The sequence below is a fragment of the Notothenia rossii genome, assembly GCF_949606895.1.
Source record: "Notothenia rossii genome assembly, chromosome: 4".
NCBI lineage: Eukaryota > Metazoa > Chordata > Actinopteri > Perciformes > Nototheniidae > Notothenia > Notothenia rossii.
The window spans coordinates 44,815,259-44,835,738 of record NC_136902.1 but is presented as its reverse complement, the minus strand read 5'-3'; the positions used below and the strand labels follow the sequence as shown (position 1 = coordinate 44,835,738).

Sequence of the window (20,480 nt, the reverse complement as noted above, 5' to 3'; positions counted from 1 at the left end):
CATTAGTATCAGCGATCTTTTCTACTTAATGCTATCTGCACAAATGGTTAACATTGACCATTAAAAGATCAGGCAGTTCAGGGAGAGTCGAAGGAAGGAAGGCAGGCAGCTTTGCATGACATTCTTCTGGACGTGTTTCATTGTGATGATAGTGAGAGTGAGTCAATCTGTTTGTTGGAAAGACAGTAGTTGAGTGATTACTGAGAGAAAATTATTAAAAGAGATAATTATTCAGTGTTGTTACTTTAAAGTGTTGTTACTGACCTTTTTCTCTTTTATTTTCTTTACCTCACCTGTAACTGCTGAGACCCTGAGGAACATGCACACTGGTCTGACCTGCTCTGGTAACCTGATTTCCACTGTACGTAATAGTATTTGGTTCTGGTATATTATTTATATACATCAAAGGCACAATGCACCCCTCAGAGACACACATGTATTGAGTGTGATATTTTGCATTGGTCATGTGAAATCATCTTTACACACTAGAAAACTGTAGGAGCGGCAACTTGTTTTGAAATTGAATTTTTAATATCCGATAATAAAGTTGATCTGTTTTCTTTATTCTTCTCTCTTCCCAGCTCCATCCATCACCATTCTCTGTTCCTGCCAGGTCCTGCTTGCTAATCAATGCTCATATTTTTTTTACACAATTACAAATAAAGTCAATGTATTGTATGACATGAAGTTGTGCTTCATTCTGAGTCAATAATAAATTCATTCTGCCTTCAGCTGCAAAATTATTGTGGACTGCACCGACATCCATGTAGCAGCCCCCCCCCCCCCCCCCAAGTAAGATGAACCAAGCAAAGCTGACATACTCAACATACAGCTGTGCTCTTAAGTTTACATGAAGAATTTGTGAAATATTGGTAATAACAGGTTTAAATGATTATTAGTAATTAATTATATAATTTTCTCATCGTAGATGAGCAGACAGGGAGCAGATGAGAAAAGCAGAATATGCAGCTGCCATTTTCCACATGGAAAAGAGAAAGGGCCAAGTGTATTTGAGTGGACAAAAGAGAAATCCCAAATACGAAAAATAAAATTATACAATTTAGATATGTATACAAATAAATACATATCCTATATACACCATCATGTATAATGATGGTGTATGATGTAGAAGGAAGTGTGGTAGATAACAATTAAATATAGAGTTACATACAGATCCATGTTACAGCAAAAGATGGAATAACTAAGAAGCACACAGTATAATAATAATTACACGCAACAATTAAATAACTGCTCAGCATCTCCACCACAATCCCAATCTGCTGTGTCCTGTTTTCCTCCCCTCTGCATAACACCCCATCACACATACGAAACACAACGCAGAGTCCGAGGGTGTTAAGAGTATGTTTATTTAAATGTCCTCCTCTCTACTGGCCAACACAGGGAGCATATGCTGGGTGTAGAATTGTTCCAGGAGGAGGAGATTTCCATGCCATGCAGGGTCTTTGGGGATGGGGATGATGATCCCCTCCTTTGTGGTCCACAGTAGCAGAGACTCCGGTCTGTGATTTGCAGCTGTTATATAATATACAATACATTTTTTTGAAAAACATTTGATCAAAAAATAAGGATTTGGTCAGGATCTAGAGTCAGTGTGTAGTTTATTAATTAATCAATGCTCTCTACATTAGGAAAACACATACCAGTGTACCAGAGGGAGTCACACACAGCTGTGCCTAGATAACCAAACAAATTGACAACAGGGATGCAAACTCATCAGGTATGAAAAAGGTGACAAGGATCCGAGCCCCCTGACCCCACAGAATATCGGCTTTAAAATGAGGAATAACAGAGGATTTTAGCAGTCAGAACAACTAAAGCAGCAGTGTTAATATTAACAGAAACGCCATAGAGTCACATCTAATAGAAATATATAAAAAGCATTTATTTTAATTGTGTAGCAGTCAGTTTATAATTTTGGCAGCACTGTTGAGCATTTTGAAAATGTATTTTCAGGCCTCTGTGCAAGGCTTAGTCTTTCTATCTTTATAGCCACTGGTGTAAAGTAACTAAGTTCATAAACTCAACAAGTACTATACTTGGGCACAATTTTGAGATACTTGTACTTTACTTAAGTATTTCAATGTTTTGCTACTTTGTACTTCTACTCCACTACAGTTCAGAGGTAAATGGTGTACTTTTACTCCACTACATGTATGTAATACCTTTAGTTACTTTACAGATGTGGATGAATGATGTGAAATATAATCAAGTGTTAAATCAGACTTTAGTTCGACCTGGAGTAAATCCAAAAGCTACCCTGCAGTATACAAAGTCATTCAAACTAGCTGCACCTTTACCAGCTTTGAGAACACTTTCATGATCAATCATTATAAAACGTATCATATTATTCTGAAATGGACCAATCTGCAAAATGACTACTTTTACTGTCGCTACTTTCACTATATTTTGATAATAATACTTTTCTACTTTTACTTGAGGAACATTTGGAATGCAGGACTTTTACTGTAACAGAGTATTCCTACACTCTGGTACTTCTACTTTTACTCAAGTACAAGAACTGAGTACTTCTAATTTTAATCAATTACAAGATATACTTATACCACCTCTGTTTATAGCCTATGAAAAAAACGATTAGAAAACGAAGGCTAAAGCTAACGTTAGCAGATAGTGACAATGTATGCTAGTTAGCTAGCTCAACGATAATATTGCGACGGGAAAAAAAAACTTTTCAGTGCACATCACGCTCTGCCGCTCCGACAGGGAGCTCTATTGTGAACACCTGAACGGCCCGTTCTAACAGCTGTTCACCAGCGGTCCAGTCTGTGCCACAGGGACTCCGGACGCACAGTTAATATTAACGAACGCACCGTAGGTAATGTAGCTGCTGAAGCTAGACCATCATCGCCGAGCAGCAGAGGCTTATTATACATCATGAGCAGAGCCGACAGGCAGGAAGACTTGAGCACACAGCTCGCGCTTCATTATAATATATATAAAAAAAGCTCGCGGCCGCACATTAATCCGGGTCCCAGACCCCCTCCCATACCCAAAAAATATTTTTATTGCAGATCTACAGGAATCACAAAAACGACCTATTTTGGATTCAAAACGGAGAATTTCGCCGAAAGGTGACAAGTTTGCATCCCTGGACAAGATAACCAAAATCCTTGAATCTACACACAGCAAATAAACTCAAATGACACAACGAGATGTAAAAAGGAGATCACACATATAGTCGATATAGAACTGGCCGCTTCAATCTGAAGAGCAACTAAAACAAAACACGGGAGTGTATCTTGTTCTTGTGAACACTAATGTTATCCACAGCATACACAGACACCACAAAGTTCTTAAGGAGAAAACTAGTTTCTAAAACAAAACACGTTAGTGTACCTTGTTAGCTAGCTGACATTAACCTTAAACATTGCACTCATATTACTCACTGAAACCTTGTAAAGCCGGTCCCGCATGCTGGCTCTTACAGAACCGCTCCCTTTCGTGTATGTACAGCTCTCAACATGCCCAGACTTGTAGTGATTTTCATCTCGTTTTATACTTTTTCGCCTCATTCTGAAAGAAACAGGTGAAATTTACTAACGTGACAGCCATCTTTGTGATGGTGACGGGTATTGTGCGAGACCAGAGACCTGTAGTTCACTGAGCGGTTTCACACAAAAAAAATTGTAACTTCACAGTTTTACGACACATTTTTATTTTTTTGACTTGCAAAATGTTCTTTTAATTTGACAAACATCATATGTGTCATTCGTGGCACAATTCAAACGGGATCGAAAGATGACTTTTCTCTCTCCATTGACGTCAATGTATAATTTTCCGCTTCCGGGGTCCCATGGGTCGGAAGTAGATGGGCGGGACTTCGCCTCTCTATAGCTGTTTCAAAACTGACTCGTTTTTAACAAAGGAGAAACTTAGTTTCCTCAAAAATATCTTTAAAATAGGAATTTACACTATGGTTAAACAACACAACACATAACCGCCAAAACACATTTGCAAAGAAGAATATTCACAATGTTATGGTGTTTCCGCTATTTGGGTAATAATTCTGTACTACCACCAGAGTGCGCTATTTTAAATTCCAGCTTAATCCACTAGGGAATAGCTGTTTCAAAACTGACTCGTTTTTAACAAAGGAGAAACTTAGTTTCCTCAAAAATATCTTTAAAATAGGAATTTACACTATGGTTAAACAACACAGCACATAACCGCCAAAACACATTTGCAAAGAAGAATATTCACAAAACCGCCAATACACATTTACCAGCAGAAGTACTTCCAATAGTTCTAACTCTAACAAGAAGTATGATGTTCTTTAGAAGATGGAATGCCTAGCCTCAGTGTGTTAAAGCAAACAGAGTACTTCAATTAGCATTTCATGAAATGGTGACTGCCGTGTGGCTCACCGTGAACATGAGGTCAAGACAAAATGGCAACTGGTTTTCCAACCTTTGACCTGAAGAACAAAGGGATTTGAGAAAACACCTGGAGTTGAAATTGGTGAGGTGATATTTTGTCTAGTAAATTCAACACACAACACTGTAGTTTAAAATAACATTTCCATTTAGTTTACAATGATAAATGGGCCTCATACCCTTACGTCATAGCCCTCTACCCATGTACGTAAATGTTTTGACTTTAAGAGTCTGTATGGTCATCTCTTCTGTTTAAACACGCTATTTATGGGACAAATAGGACGCTAAGCAAACACAATTAGAAGAATATCGTCTATCTAACGCACGAATGTCGCACTTCCTGCCGTAATCCACAACGCAATGTCTTGAAAAACAGAATGGTGTAACCACTGAGAGCTTCAAACTACTCAGGCCTTTTCCTTGAAATAGGACTTTTTTAAAACAGCCTCACGCTGTTGTTACACAAAACACTCACTCCAATAACCTTAGCTTCAAACTTTGGCTGTGTCTTTGCCTCAAGCAGTCCCGACTGCTTAATGGCCTAAAACCATTCACGTAAAACGCCACAAAAGACACATATAGTGATTGGCCTCTAGCCGACATGTACTAACAGACAAACGAATAGCATGCAGGGTTAAATAGAAAAAAAGAAATTGAACTCACCCTGCCTGTAACAAAGCAACGCCACGTGGTATGCTACCAATATTTATCAATTTAGGCTTGTTTTAACTTAAATTGCACAGCTATTTTCAGGATCCGCTGGCCACCGTCAAACACACAGAACTAAAATTGTCCTACATTAACTATTGAAGAATTCGATATAACAGGTTTCTCCATACCTAGTTGATTTGAGCTCTCTGTGTGCTGAACGGATGCCAGCGGGTCCAGCAAGCAGCCTGCTGTAGTCTCTCCCGGTGTTGCGAGATCCTGGCTAGCTCGCCAATTGTTAAATATGTTCTTTATTCTCGCGTCCAGGAGAGAAGCTTTAAAATGAGACTAAATGGAGTCTCTGAAAAGATTCAAATGGGATACTTTAATTAAAAAAGGCGCGGTAGTGTTACAGACAGAATATTGTTCCGGCAGAAAACAGCTGTGATCTGGTTCTCCTGAGCAAGAAGAAGACAGCGGATCTCTCCTCCGGTGCTGCTATATATATCCTCTGCTGGCTCCTCCCCGCCAGCCGGCTCACCTCGTCTCCAATGTCCGTTATTGCATTTAAACAGAGGATAGGTTCTTTTCACATTCAATATATGCTTAACACGCCGTTTCTCCTCATATTCTCTTTCATCACTTTTCATTTAACACATTCTAAACGCTGTAATCAATACTCTAAACAATACTTCTCGGCTCGTTTGGTTGCCGGTCATTCCGGATGTTGTCACATGCTACTCTCGTCTGTAAACAATAATGTATTCAAATAAACTGTACTTTCATTTAATATTCAACATGGTAGTATCTCGACATCTATCGTTGTAGTGTTAAATCAGTAGGTTTCGGTTTTCACCACACCAAGTCATTTCGCTCCTCAATTCACCTCTTTAGGAAATCGTATATTAGCCACATGCTACATGCTAACCGTAGATGAAGGATTTTCAGAATAAAAGCTTAACTGCTTGTGCACAAGAATTTCTGGTTTTTCAGTATAAAAGAGCGTTTAAACTGACGGTATGTTTAAGCTACATTATACCATCAAAACATTGATTTTAATTTCTAACAAAACACATTAAAAATATAATAAAATGTGGAGACTTTGGGATATTTATCTCCCATTCTTTTACTTTTCGGGCATTTTACAGACCAGACATGTCGTTGATGTCACTGTTTACCAAACTACCACTTTTTCTGAAAAATGCATAAAATGATGCAATATATTTTAAATACATGGTTTATACATGTAATTAATGGGGTTCCATTTCTTCTGATGACCTAATTTGGGCGTGCACATTTGCCACGCGCAAACCTACCTCTTTTGGATTTGGAAAGTTTGGCATGTATGGTCCACGGTACGGTATTTATCGCGATATTGAAAAATAAAGACAATAAAAGGAAAACAATTTTTTTAAATGTATTTTTTTTTTACTTGAAAAATGTTTCTTTATTAAATAATACATCTGATTTGTAGGCCTACAGCATTTTAGTAGGATAGTAGTATTTTAAAATGTCAAAAACAAAGTGACAGACTGGAACAAGAACAACCAGTGTTTTTTTACCTACTAGTAGGCTACTACCAAACGAAGTAGGCATTTTCTTTGTCCCACTGCATCTCATAAATAAACAAGGAAGTTGAATAATCCACATCCAATCCAGGTCCACATCACTGAGGACCTGACATGAACTCATCACACTAACACCATCACCAAAACAGTTCTCTGAGGTTCAACATTGTAAGAAATAAAATCAATATTTATATGGCGTAATTTAAATGAAATACACTGTTTTAATTTAAACCCGTTTTATTCTGAAACCCGGAAATTAAATAGATACACTGTTTTGATTGAAAACTGTTTTTATTCTGAAAACCGGAAGTTTACACAACAACTTCCGGTTTGCGAGTAAATATTCTTGGCTTTAATTTAGCGTTCGCATGTGGCTAATATACATTTCGGTTAAGTGAATTCAAGGAGAAATGACACGTAGTGTTGTACACTAAACACACTGTCTTTAACCCTCACTTATTGACACTGAAATACTTTTATTAGGGAATGTTTAAATAACCACAGACATTAGAATATTGTAAATTAGAAAAACGGCAGGAAGTGTCTTGGATCCGACCCTGTCGACGCCGGCCAATAGGAGAAGACTACAGTTGATGACCCAGGAAACAAGACAGAAAATCGATCTCTCTTTCACCCGGCTGACACTAGAGGTTTCTCAGTACTCAAATGTCCCCTCCTCGACTCCTTTCCTCGACTCCTATCCTCGATACTTAGTCCCGCCCATAGGAGATGCGAGCGGAGGACTGAGGAGTGCTACCGAGGAGAGAGTAGAGGAAGCAGCAGGCGGTTAGAGAAATGAGAACTCCTCTCCTCTGAGCGGTCATTTTAAAGAGATGTCCATCGATGATGGAAGGAGGCACAGCAGCCCTCTGTCTGATGGACAGATGTGTTCATGACGACTTATATATTTACTTTAATTCATTCAAAGTGCGGTATAATGAGACAATAACAGGCTACAGATGCGGAAATATACACACAGGGATTCTTGAGATGAGGGACAAAACATGTCCGCGAGATAAAAGTCATTGTAATTCTTAAAATGTGTTTAAAAAATGTCCAATAATTGGATTAAACAATAAAACAAGAACTTATTTATACCACAAAATGTGAATTAATGCTTTTTTACACATATATTTTATTTTACATCACCTAGTGTGCTGCCTGAACCTAAAAATACCCTTGTCCGAAAGCAAGTTCCATGACTTTACAATACTTAAATAATTGTTAAAAGTCAAATAAAACAAACACAATAGCTACTGTGATCATGTATTTTAAGTAATTATTCAAACTATATAGAAATGTACAATTTAAAAAATATATTTAGGTACTTTTTACGTGATTGAAATCGCGTCCGGAGTTTCTGTCAACACCATAAGATTTTTCTAAAAATGCAAAAAAACAGGAATTATATTGGCCAACTCACACTCTAAGAACCCCTTTTCCACTTCCTGTTTGGTGGACATGCCATGAGGCCACTGCTCTGGTAAGTAAATATTTCTCATATTTTTCCTTAATTATCTTCTTTTACAAAACCAGCTATGTCACAACCATAGAGTGTCAACACCATGGTTGATAAAATTCAAGGTTTATGTGATTTTATTAAGAAATACAAGTTTAATCTAACTTTATTGTTGAGGCCACTAGCAGCTAGTGATAAACAAGATGGCTTCTGCAAAGAAATCACATGTTATGATGAAAAATTGAAGAATTCGTCAACTCCGTAAGACTCCATCAGACGTCAACTCCGTAAGAAATGTTGTCTTATGGAGTTGACCACTTACCTTATGGTGTTGACAAATGGGATTTAAATGTATCATTTGCCCATTTAATTCAATTGTATACATTAATCATGTAGTTGTATTACTTCCTATTTTAATAATATATCTTCTGTGCATTTAACATTTAATGAATATCATCATTTCTGTTGTAATGCTGAATTCAGTCTGTATGTAGTCTGTGTGTGTGTGTGTGTGTGTGTGTGTGTGTGTGTGTGTGTGTGTGTGTGTGTGTGTGTGTGTGTGTGTGTGTGTGTGTGTATGTGTGTGTATGTGTGTGTGTGTGTGTGTGTGTGTGTGTGTGTGTGTGTGTCTGTGTGTGTCTGTGTGTGTGTCTGTGTGTGTCTGTGTGTGTGTGTCTCTGTGTGTGTGCTCCTGTCTGTGTGTGTGTGCTCCTGTCTGTGTGTGTCTTCCTTACTAACTACAACATTGTACATTTGTACATTTCAGACTAGAATGGCAAAAGGGAAGCTTTCAGTAGAGGAGCGAAGGAGAAGGAACACAGAGTATCAAAAAAAATGGAGGGAGAAACTTCACAGCCAGCCAGAGATAAAAGAGGAGTTTCTGAGAAAGGAAAGGGAAAGATGGGCAAATAGAGTGAAAGATGGAAAAGTAAAGACCATCTCTGATCTGCGCAAAAGAACAGTACGGAGGAGAAGGAAGGTCTGGAAACAAGCACAAAGAGAATCAAGGGAGCGTAGGAAGAAAGCACAGGAGATTCAGCAGAGTCTGAACACCCCACCAGAGAGTCCTTTGGACATTAGTTTTGAGCAACCAAGCAGTAGTAGGCAACTACTTGCTGGAGAAAGATTGAGAAACACAACAAGACAAAGGCATTACAGAGAGATTAAGGCACTTAAAGGCAAACTGGAAAAGGTGCAGAAAGACAAGGACAAGCTTAGGAAGAGATTGAAACGCGGGAAGTTAGATTCATGTCAAAGCACAGAAGATTCACCTCGGACCCAAACACAGTCTATGCTTCAAGGAAGCAAACTCAGAAACCCTTTAATCAGGAAAACACTACTCTTCCACCATGTTTTGAGTAAAGCGCTAAACAAAAATGTACACCACGCTCAGAGAAGAGGCAAGCTCACACCACGGCATCCACACATTACATTGTCTGGCAAAATCCTCAAAAAGTATCGCCTGATGCATCAGGTTCGTGAATTTGGCCTTAGCTACAAAACACTCAGAGAAAACACACCAATCCAAAGAAAGCCCAGTTACCTCCAGACGATCTCCTCAGTGGTTCACACATTTTTTGAAAACAATGCAAGAATCACGACAGACAAGCAAGACACCATCACAAGAAAAAAAGTGAAACGTCAAAGGATGGTAATGACAGACACAATGCAGAATCTCCACCAGTCATTTACTGAGCAAAACCCCAGCATTCGCCTGAGTTATTCCTCTTTCTGTGCACTACGTCCCTTCTACATAACACCACCCAAAACCTCAGATCGAAACACTTGTCAGTGCCAGATCCATGAAAACGCCAAGCTCATGCTTGATGTTTTGAAATCTTTCCAGGCTGTGTCAACCAGCAAGCTTAAAGAGAGTTTTCAGCTTGTCTGTTGTTCTCCACCAAGTGAATCGTGTCTATTGCGCACCTGTGCAAGATGCCTTCACAAATCATCAAGTCTGCCTTTAGAGCAAGGGGAAACAAAAGTGGACTGGAAGCAGTGGGAACGGGTCGAAGAGCAAACAGAGGATAGAGTTCACTTTCACACCAGACTACAGAAACGTACGGGTACTCTGTCGGAGCTGATGGATCTCTACCAAGACAAATTAAGAAACGAAACAACCACCCATGTCCATCTTGTTCAAAATCAATCCAAAGAGTACCGAAACATGATTGAAAATTGCAATGAAAGAACAGTGATTGTGCATGTCGACTTCTCTGAAGCCTGGAAATGTAAATACAGCTCCGAAGTACAATCCTGCCACTATGGCCAAAATCTCCCACTGATAACGCTCCATACAGGCATGTTTTACACCAAGCAAGAAAAACAAGCTTTTTGCACAATTTCCGACTCCAAGCGCCAAGACGCAGCAGCAATATGTACCTACATGGATGAAGTTCTGAAGGACATTCATACCAGATTCCCCCACATTGACACAATTCACTTTTGGTCTGATGGTCCAAGTAAACAATACAAAAACAAAAATAATTTTCTCCTCCTCTCCACCATCCCTCCTCGACTGGGGTTCAAGAATGTAACATGGAACTTCTTCCCTACATCCCACGGAAAGGGCGCCCCAGATGGTATTGGGGCAACAGTTAAGCGGTGTGCTGACAGAATGGTTCTTGGAGGAGTGGACATCGTCAATGGCATGACTTTTCATCAGCTTGTGTCCAGCAGGCTAAGTGGAGTCCACCTACACTATGTCAGCACTGATGATTTCCTGGCTTATGATGCTGTCCTCCCCCAGTCCCTACGACCCATCTCAGGAACAAGAAAGGTTCATCAAGTGGTAGCTCGGGGCAATACGATCTACTGTAGGCATAGTTCATGCTTTTGTAATGAGCCACAAATCTGCCGCTGTTTTAATCCAGTTGCACACCACCACAATCCAGTTGCACACCACACCACACCACACACACCACAGCATGCAGATGAGCATCGGGCTGTTCAGAGTCCTCTTGCCATGTTAGTGGAGGCAATGGAGGAGGAGCCGACCACAGCACCTGAGGGCTTAATGTCAGCAGTGGGGCCGAGTGACATCAACACAGAGGATTGGCTTGCTGTGGTTTATGACTACAATTGGTGGCTGGCTAAAGTGCTTAAAACAGATCAAGAACACGGGGATGTTCAAGTGGATTTTTTCCACCCTCATGGGCCATGTAGTCGTTTCCAAAGGAAACAAGGGTGCCAGGATGTCTGCTATGTTCCATCTACTGACATCATAGTCAAAATTCAACCATCATTACCAGTCCGCACAAGCCGCACAAGGGATATCTACCAGCTCTCCTCAGAGGTCATGGACTTCCTAGATGAGGACCTTTTCAATCGGTTGTTGCCAGGTGTTTAAATTCATGCCATGATATAAGATGAGTTCAAGATTTACAGAGAATTTTCCATTTCCAAAGGCTGAATTAATGAACATTCTTAATGTTTTTCTCCATGATCTGTAAATTTGATGAGTTTATGGACTGTTCAAGAGATCCAATATGAGTTTATGGACTGTTCAAGAGATCAGATATGAGTTTATGGACTTTTCAAGAGATCCGATATGCCTACTGCCAAGTTCCTGTTTTTAAAGTGGGTGTGAGTGCAAAAATAAGGATTGATATTAAATGGCCTTTTATCCTGAAATGTTGAAAAGTTGAGTTTTTGAAGTTCAATGGCCATGTTAAATGAAGTTATCTCCAGTTCTCTTCTAATTCGTCAACACCGTAAGATGTGCGTCAACACCGTAAACAGCTGGTCAACTCCATAAGATGAGTTTTCTGTTCATTTTTGTTTTTAAAAAGATATTTTATTACATTTTCTCACATTATCTCAATAAAAACACTGCATTTCCTAAATAAATATGTAGTTTCTGTATTGCTGACTAACATTGTTTGTTTTTGAGATTAAAAAATAAATGTGTTCATGTATATTTCCCCAGTTATAATAATTGGCAGCTTGATAATATATATATTTTAAAGTAATAGTATTAGTTTAAAAACATGGATTGAATAACACAGATTAAAATAACCCCCAGTAGTCAAAATAACTGCAATAAGTTTATTCAAAATACATATTTCTATGTTTCTTTGTGTCTTACGGTGTGAAAAAAATGTTAAAAATGTTAAACCTGGGAGATTGTATTTCAACAGCATCAAAAGGCCAGCACCTGGGACAAATATAATATATAGATATATTTTGGAAAAATCAACATTTTATTTTTAGAAATTAAAAACCCATTTTGTCCCTTGTCTCAAGAATCCCTGATATATTTATATAAATATATACAATTTCAGAATCAAACAAGTATGAGAGCACTCTCATAATAACGTAACACAATCAGAGACTGGATATATCCCTCCCCCCCTCTCTCTGGTCGCTGAAATGGGGAATTGAAATTACGGGCCAAAAGTTGTACAAGTATTAAAAGTAAGCAGAGGATACCAAACCAACTGAGACCCGTCTGTCCGCCGCATCTACGCACTGTACAACACACACACCTACACACTGTACCACACACACCTACAGTTCCTAATGGTCTTAGAAAGATATTGACTCTTTGTTTATAGATATCTACTAAACTAAAGCAAATAGGCCTAAAGAGAGTACGCCTGTTATACTGAGTGATATATATTTTACACACTGCTCTGCTCTCTGCACGGACCTCACAGCTGTTCTCACTGTAAACATCGCGTCGCGATGAAAGCAGTTACTAAAATAATATCCAGGGGATGCATGCAGAGCCGTCATTGGCTGAGATAAGTCCAGCCCTGCGTCACGCCTCCACCGTTCCGGGAAATGCATCCGTGGAGGAGCCGTGGAGGATGCATCAGTGTCTCCTCGGTTAGAGCTCCTCCAGAGAGCCTCCTCGATACTCGATGCTCGGTCCTCGAAGTGCATTTAGAGAAATGAGATGTCCTTCAAAATGGCGCGCTGAAATTCATTTCCGGGTCACTACCGGAGGACCAAGGAGTCGAGGAGGGGAAATTTGAGTATTGAGAAACCTCTTCTGTGCCCGTTTCTCAATCTCGAGGATGCTGGCTTGGTAGTCGCGTACTTCCAAGTCACTTCCTTCAGAAACGAAGCAAGTATAGTTCCAAGCCACGGCTTGAAAACGAAGAAGAATGGAACAGGCTAACAAGTGTGCCACTCTCTTTAACGGTTTCAACATAAACTGTACCGAAAATAAATACCTCACGATGTCTATCTAATTATGAACTTGCTTTACTTTCACGGAACACATTTTTGGTGATAACAAATGTAACAAAGTAACACATATACCAACACATATTCTACTCCACTACATACTTATATTTAAATGTCTTCTGCGTCGGTTCAGCCATTCTCTGCAAGGCTTTTTGAAATTGGTCCGTGCGCAAAGCATTGTGGGGATTTTAAGGACGCAAAGTCTACCTATGTGCAGCCTCGAAATTTCCCCCAAACCAAGGACGCGGCCTCGGTGGAATTCCAAGTATGCTGGAGATTGGAACAGTCCTTCGGCGGGACTCGATGACGTAGCATCCTTGAAATATTGACTTGGAAGCCAGTATCCTCGAGATTGAGAAACGGCCACTCACTACCCGATCCGTCCCCCTGCCCGATCTGTACTGCGCATGTGCGAGATGGTCCGCCATATTGGACAACTCCGGACGGCAACCCAAATGGGACATAAAAAGAAAACTCAAGAAAGCGAGAGAGATGAGTTATTGTTATTACAACGTGACTTCACTATTATTTAACAACCCTTTTTATTGGGTTCTTTTATTTGGGGTTAAGTACATTGTCAGAATAAGTGAGAAATGAATTTAACTTCTGTTAGACAGCCATATGCCATACATTTTTGCATACATTCACAGTAAATATTTATTCAGTATGATAGCTGTCTAACAGAAGTTAAATTAATTTCCCACTTATTCTGACAATGTACTTAACCCCAAATAAAATAACCCAATAAAAAGATTTGTTAAATAATAGTGAAGTCACGTTGTAATAACAATGACTCATCTCTCTCGAGTTTATTTTCCAGCTTTGCCAAAAGCCACTGTGTCAAGTGTCAGTACTTGGGTTGCCGTCCGGAGTTGTCCAATATGGCGGACCATCTCGCACATGCGCAGTACAGATCGGGCTGGGGGACGGATCGGGTAGTGACAGACTCCACGCGAACGGGACAGCTGTTGGAAGCAGCCGCCATTTGCACATTTCACCGTATCATTTGTTTAATTAAATGCTGTTAACTTTTGAGAAAGCTTCCTTGGACTCTTTTCAGCTCATGCTGCTCTCAGGTTTTAATCACCGTTAACAACATGGACTCCAGGATACTCTGCACCACCTTCTACAGGTGCACCATAGAGAGTATCCTGACCTTCTACAGGTGCACCATAGAGAGGATCCTGACCTTCTACAGGTGCACCATAGAGAGGATCCTGACCTTCCATCCATGGAGGACCTCTACACCCAGCGGCTTATAGGGAGGCGGTACCGCAACGTCAGTACCAAGACCACCAGACTCAGGGACAGTTTTATCCAATCTGATCTCACCAGAATGCGTGACTCCTCCACGACTCCTTAACACCGCATTGCGTGGTGGAGTCACGGAATCTTTTATATTTGCGTGTCGGCACCACGCAAACAACCCCAATGTAAAGTGAATGAGGCTCCTTTGTCGTGGTGCACACACGCATTTCTACAATGTCCTGCAGTGAGCTTTTTATTCTATAAAACGTTTTAAAAATCTACTTTATAGCTTGTAGTAACTCACGGGAGGCTTCTTTTATTTTATTTGTATTCATAATAATTTTTATTTTTCGTCAGAATGTATTATGGTGCATTATGTACCAAAGTTTGTTCTCAAAAAACGGTGCATTTTTATAAAATTAGTTATTTTCTAAGGAAGGCCAGAGCTTCAGCTGTGTCAAATACATTGTTCCCTTTATTTTATGTTATTTAAAAGACAATTACATTCATATTTGATCATTAATAGTAATAATAATCATTTTTTTTATAACAACGATAAACCAGAAGAAGATGCCGTCGTTACCACGGCAACGTTATGTCGCGCTTGACGGCAGTGACGTAGCCACGTGACGTTTTCCACGATCACGTCACTTTCATTCATTTCATCTCACAACGGACTACAGTAAGTATCTAAAATCAAGGGGAGTTTATTTCTTTAAAACACGAAATGATATTGCTTTTATTTATTCCACTGTAGCACAGTCTCTATAGCGTTTCATTCCTGGATATTATGTTGATTTTTGTAGTGTGTTTAGCTTTTACAATAGGCTACGCGCAAGCTAGCGGCCACGTTCAGCTAGCCTCCGGCTTTCCGGTCAAAGTTTGTAGCTAGATAGCATTTATAGTTTATACAGCTAAATGACATTAGCCGTCCCCGGCACAGTTGGATAGTGGAGGTGCTGTCAGAAATTAAAATCAATGTTTTAATGGGGAAATGTAGTTTAAACATGCCGTCAGTTTTAATGCTCTTTTATACTGAAAAACCAGAAATTCTTGTGCACAAGCAGTTAAGCTTTTATTCTGAAAATCCTTCATCTACGGTTAGCATTTAGCATGTGGCTAATATACGATTTCCTAAAGAGGTGAATTTAGTAGCGAAATGATATGGAGTGGTGCAAACCGAAGCCTACTAATTTAACACTACAACTATAGATGTCGAGATACTACCATGCTGAATATTAAATGAAGGTACAGTTTATTTGAATACATTATTGTTTACAGACGAGAGTAGCATGTGACAACATCCGGAATGACCGGAAACCAAACCAGCCGAGAAGTATTTTTTAGAGTATTGATTACAGCGTTTAGAATGTGTAAAATGAAAAGTAATGAAAGAGAATATGAGGAGAAAAGGCGAGTTAAGCATATATTGAATGTGAAAAGAACCTATACTCTGTTTAAATGCAACAACGGACATTGGAGACGAGGCGAGCCGGCTGGCGGGGATGAGCCAGCAGAGGATATATAAGAGCACCGGAGGAGAGATCCTTGCTCTTCTCTTCCCTAACGAGGAGCGGATCACAGCTGTTTGTCTGACTGAACAATATCATGCTTGTGACCAACCCGCGCCTTTTTTAAATTAAAGTACCCAATTGAACTTTCACAGAGACTCCATGTAGTCTCCTTTTAAAGCTTCTCTCCTGGACGGGAGAATAACGAACACAGTTTACAGTGCCTGTTAGAAAAATATGTTTAAATGCTTGTATTTGCCCATGTGTTGTAAAGACAGCTTTCAACACAGAGTTGTAATAGTGGAATCGGCGATGGAGTGGAACAAAAATGTGGACCTGGAGTTTTTCCAGAGGATTTGACTGGCCAGTGGGGACATTGGGATTGTTACATTGTACAATTAAAATATATAGTAGAAGATATAAGATATATAAATTATACAAAATTATTATTGCATAATAGAGTAATACACAGATTAATTATTATTGCACTCTCTTCATTTTGTGTATTGTTTGTATATTGTGTCTGTATTGTTTGTATGCCATGTCCCTCATAAAATAACAATATGCACAGTATAAATTATACTAAATTATTATTGCATAATAGAGTAATGTACATATGTTACTGTTATTCTAAATAATCCTAATCATGTTTTTATTTTTCCTGTTTTACAGCTTCTTTACAACTCTATATCACCAACACACACATATCCACACACACACACACACACACACACACACACACACACACACACACACACACACACACACACACACACATAAAACCAACAGCACTTTTAAGAGCCACTCTCTCTCACTGTCTCTCTTTCTATCACTCTCTCACTTCCTCTTTCAATCACTCTCACCTTCTCTTTTTCAATCACTCTCTCTCACTTTCTCTTTTAATTACTCACTCTCTCTTTGTATGCCATGTCCCTCAACCGTGAAGTGAGGGTCTTTGAGGATCCAAATGAGGCCAGGATGCACATGGCAGCATTGATTAGCGAGGCTCTTGTCCATGAGGCCAGGGTGAGTCTTTTCATGATAAGCAAATACCCAAGTCTGTAATATAATCATTGCTATTGCTTTTTATTGATGCAATGTAAAGGGTCTGTTAGACCTTTTTATGCAACCGTTAAATAATTGCTCAAATATAAGAGCTGCTGTCTTATGTTGTATTACAACTTTGTTGTTGATCTCAACCTCTGAAAAAATATAGGCTACTGAAACCCCTGCCATCCCTCCGAAAAAGAAAAGAAAAAGCAGGAAGAAACCCCTTTCTAATCCAGTGGTCACACGCAGACGTGAGAGACAACGGGAAACTCAACGCTCCGCATCAGGTTTGTTCTTTACTATATCATGATTTCTAAATCTAAGAATAAAGATAATTCATAACAAAGTTATTTCGGTGTACACAGTAAGAAATTATGTAATGTAAAGATACCTCTTGACAAATCTGTTGCAATGTTTAAAACATTTTCAAATTAAATCAAGATATTTTAAGAGCCTGTGACTGATAATCCTTGCTTGTGTTGTATTTTTGAACATGTGTACCTCGATTTGGATCAAAGTATGCCAAATGTAAATTGTCATTGTGATGCTGTGGTAATATGTTCTTAGTTTCATTACCTGCAGTCCTTACAGAGCATTTTCATATTACAATTAATTGGTGTCATTTTAGATTGATTGAAGGGTTAAGCAAAAATGACTGTCTCTGCAGCTTCACAAGCCAGAAGAGACGATCCTGTGCATGAGTAAGGCCTTCAGCTAGAACATCAAGAGTTTGGTAGTCTTGGTGAGTATATTGATTATAACAGCAGTTGACTGGCACTACAGTTGTCCCCAATTTTTCCATTTTTATACTCATCTAATTAATCATAATAAAGTATTGAGTGTTGACTGTTTCATGACAAGTGAATGCATATTTGGTATAAGTATCACTTGCTAATATTGCTTTGGATGCATATGATGATTCATAGCATGTTGCTATTATTAGTCCGCATATATTTTTCCAACTCAAAAGTGTTTCAGTATGCTACCTTAATATCCATCGTACCAGTTTTAGGGTGGCGGCTTAACAGCTGTTTTATTTTTTAGAAACACATCTCCAAGAGTTAAGGGACACCCTAACTGTGTTGGAGATTTGGAGGATGTTGAAAACCAACCTCGTCTCCGCGTGTCGTTTGATAAGCTGGGTGAATTCGGGAAAAGGAAGGGATTAAGAAACACCAGAATACAAGTTAAACAATAATCCTGCTTTAATGATATACAGTAACGATACAAATACAAAGAAATCACGAAGCACTCTGCAGAGTACTCCGGGCTCAGGTTCTACCCCCGTGTGAGACAGGTCTCAGGAACGGCCGGTGAAAAACAAGAGCGCGAACCAAAGGAAAACACAGTCTTTCATACTAAAACACAGGAGGAGGAGGTGTACGTGCTTTCCCCCAGAGGTCATCTTATTGGCAGAGACCAACACATGGCCTGTCGCACCCAATCAGTGCGACACAGCAGCTTGTAGCCAGCACACACACATCCCGTTTATGGCCCTTTGTCCCTGTGTCCATCTTCCCGCCTCCTGACTGCCACACACAAGTTAAAAGTATGTTTTAAGATATAGTTGTTATAGTTGGCTAAATATACGTAATACATGTTAATTACTTTCATATCAATAACAACGAGGAACACATTACCTATGCTCTTAAGCAGTATTAGAGATGCTTTTCAAATAGTCAAACTTCACACAGGCCCCATATAGAGAACACACTCATTTAGCCTGCAGCTCTTCCAGACACTTGAGCTATTGTTCTTTAAGAATATTCCCTGCAGAATCTTTATTTCAAATAAAAGGTTTCACATTGCATATTTCCAGCTTCCTTTACACATACTGTTATTATTAATACAAAGTAATCAACCACACACATCTATTTAAAACAAGTAGATTTCCCTGATCATTTGACATGCTGCTTCCATTTCCCATAGAGTAATAAAACATGTTTAAGCTAATTTCTCCACACTGTTTGTAGCCCTCCAGTACCCACATATGAAAGAATAAAAACAGAGGAATCAAATAAAACACTAATACAGGAATAGTTGATAAATGATTATACAGGACATCTGATCACAGTAAGAAATACACACACATATTCTCTAGGAAGTGAACCTTGTTATAGGTCCGAATGTCCTGTCCCCTGAAAGTCATGAGTTTTGGTTGATTAACAGAAGTTTAATTGTTCTTGTGGCTTAATGGCTTCCCTGAACTTCCCTTCACCCCAAAGTCAGCTTGCTAGGAATGAATACATTTTATTGATAAGCTCAAAAGGACGTTTATCTTGGTTACTGCTGGGTGACCCAAGTCTCCAGGCCTGCAGGATGTGTAGGAGATAAACATTAATTCTACAAGACTTTAACTACATTATCTGAAAATGTATCTGGGACTTCCCCTGTTAATTGCAAGCACTATTGATAATTAACAGAGAGACCCTAGGGGCCTCTTCTTGGTATCTGCTAGGCAGAAGTCACTCAATGCAGAAATCACAAGTTTAACACATATTCTATATAAGGTGACATTAAAATGAATATACCAGATTGAACTTTCCTGCCATAACACGTTACTTTAATACTTCAAATAACTCAAATAATACTTCAACTGCAGTCCAGGTTCTGGGGGCAACAGACGGAACGGTTTCTGCCTGGGCACAAAGGCAGCTTCTCACAGATGTGAGAATGAAAATGGCTAGGCCAATGCTTTTTAATGCAAAACTCTCAGCTGAGAGAATAGCCATTCAGAAGTGCCACAGATGCTGTGCAGAAGAAGCGGCTATTAGGTGCCTGGACTGTGTTCCACTGGACATGGAGTTCCTCTGTGCAACCTGTGACATGGAGGCCCACAAGAGGAATATCTTCCATGACAGAGAGGCTGCGTTCAATGGATTTCTGGAGCCCATTCCCCCTACAACTGCTGTGGTGTTGGATGAAAATGGCCAGCCTCAGTTTTGTGAACAAAGTATGTAAAGATTAACATTACATTAAAATGTCCCATTATAGTGTAGTTTCCAAAATTAAGTGTGAATGGGAAGTGTACATAGCTGATGGAAAAAAGTATGATTGGTTTTGACTAGGGCTGCAAGATATGTGGAAATTATGCAAAATGTTATTGAATATCTTGATAATCTGGAGAATTAAGGAAAAACTGTAAATACACCCTTCCTTACATATTTTTTATATTGCAGTATGTCAACTGCCTGTTCCTACTCCAAGGTCAATCTGTGAATGCTCTGATGACGTCACAGTTACTCCTTGGAAGCATATTTCTGTGGTCACCATCAACGGTAAGTTGTTCTGAAAGCCCTTCTTTTTGTACAAGTAGTATTGTACGGCATAATTTTACCACTTTGTGCAACGCAAAGATTTTTATCACCTGGTCATTTTCAGACAACACCCA

The 20,480-nt window shown here is 39.3% G+C and overlaps 1 long non-coding RNA gene across 1 annotated transcript; it reads right to left on the bottom strand.

Moving 5' to 3' along the window:
* Positions 1 to 1,349: 1,349 nt before the first annotated feature.
* On the bottom strand, positions 1,350 to 5,227 carry LOC307035932. The gene is made up of 2 exons (XR_013807241.1): positions 3,426 to 5,227; positions 1,350 to 1,533 (listed from the first exon to the last, which is right to left on the bottom strand). It is a non-coding gene; the product is annotated as an uncharacterized lncRNA (long non-coding RNA).
* Positions 5,228 to 20,480: the final 15,253 nt, after the last annotated feature.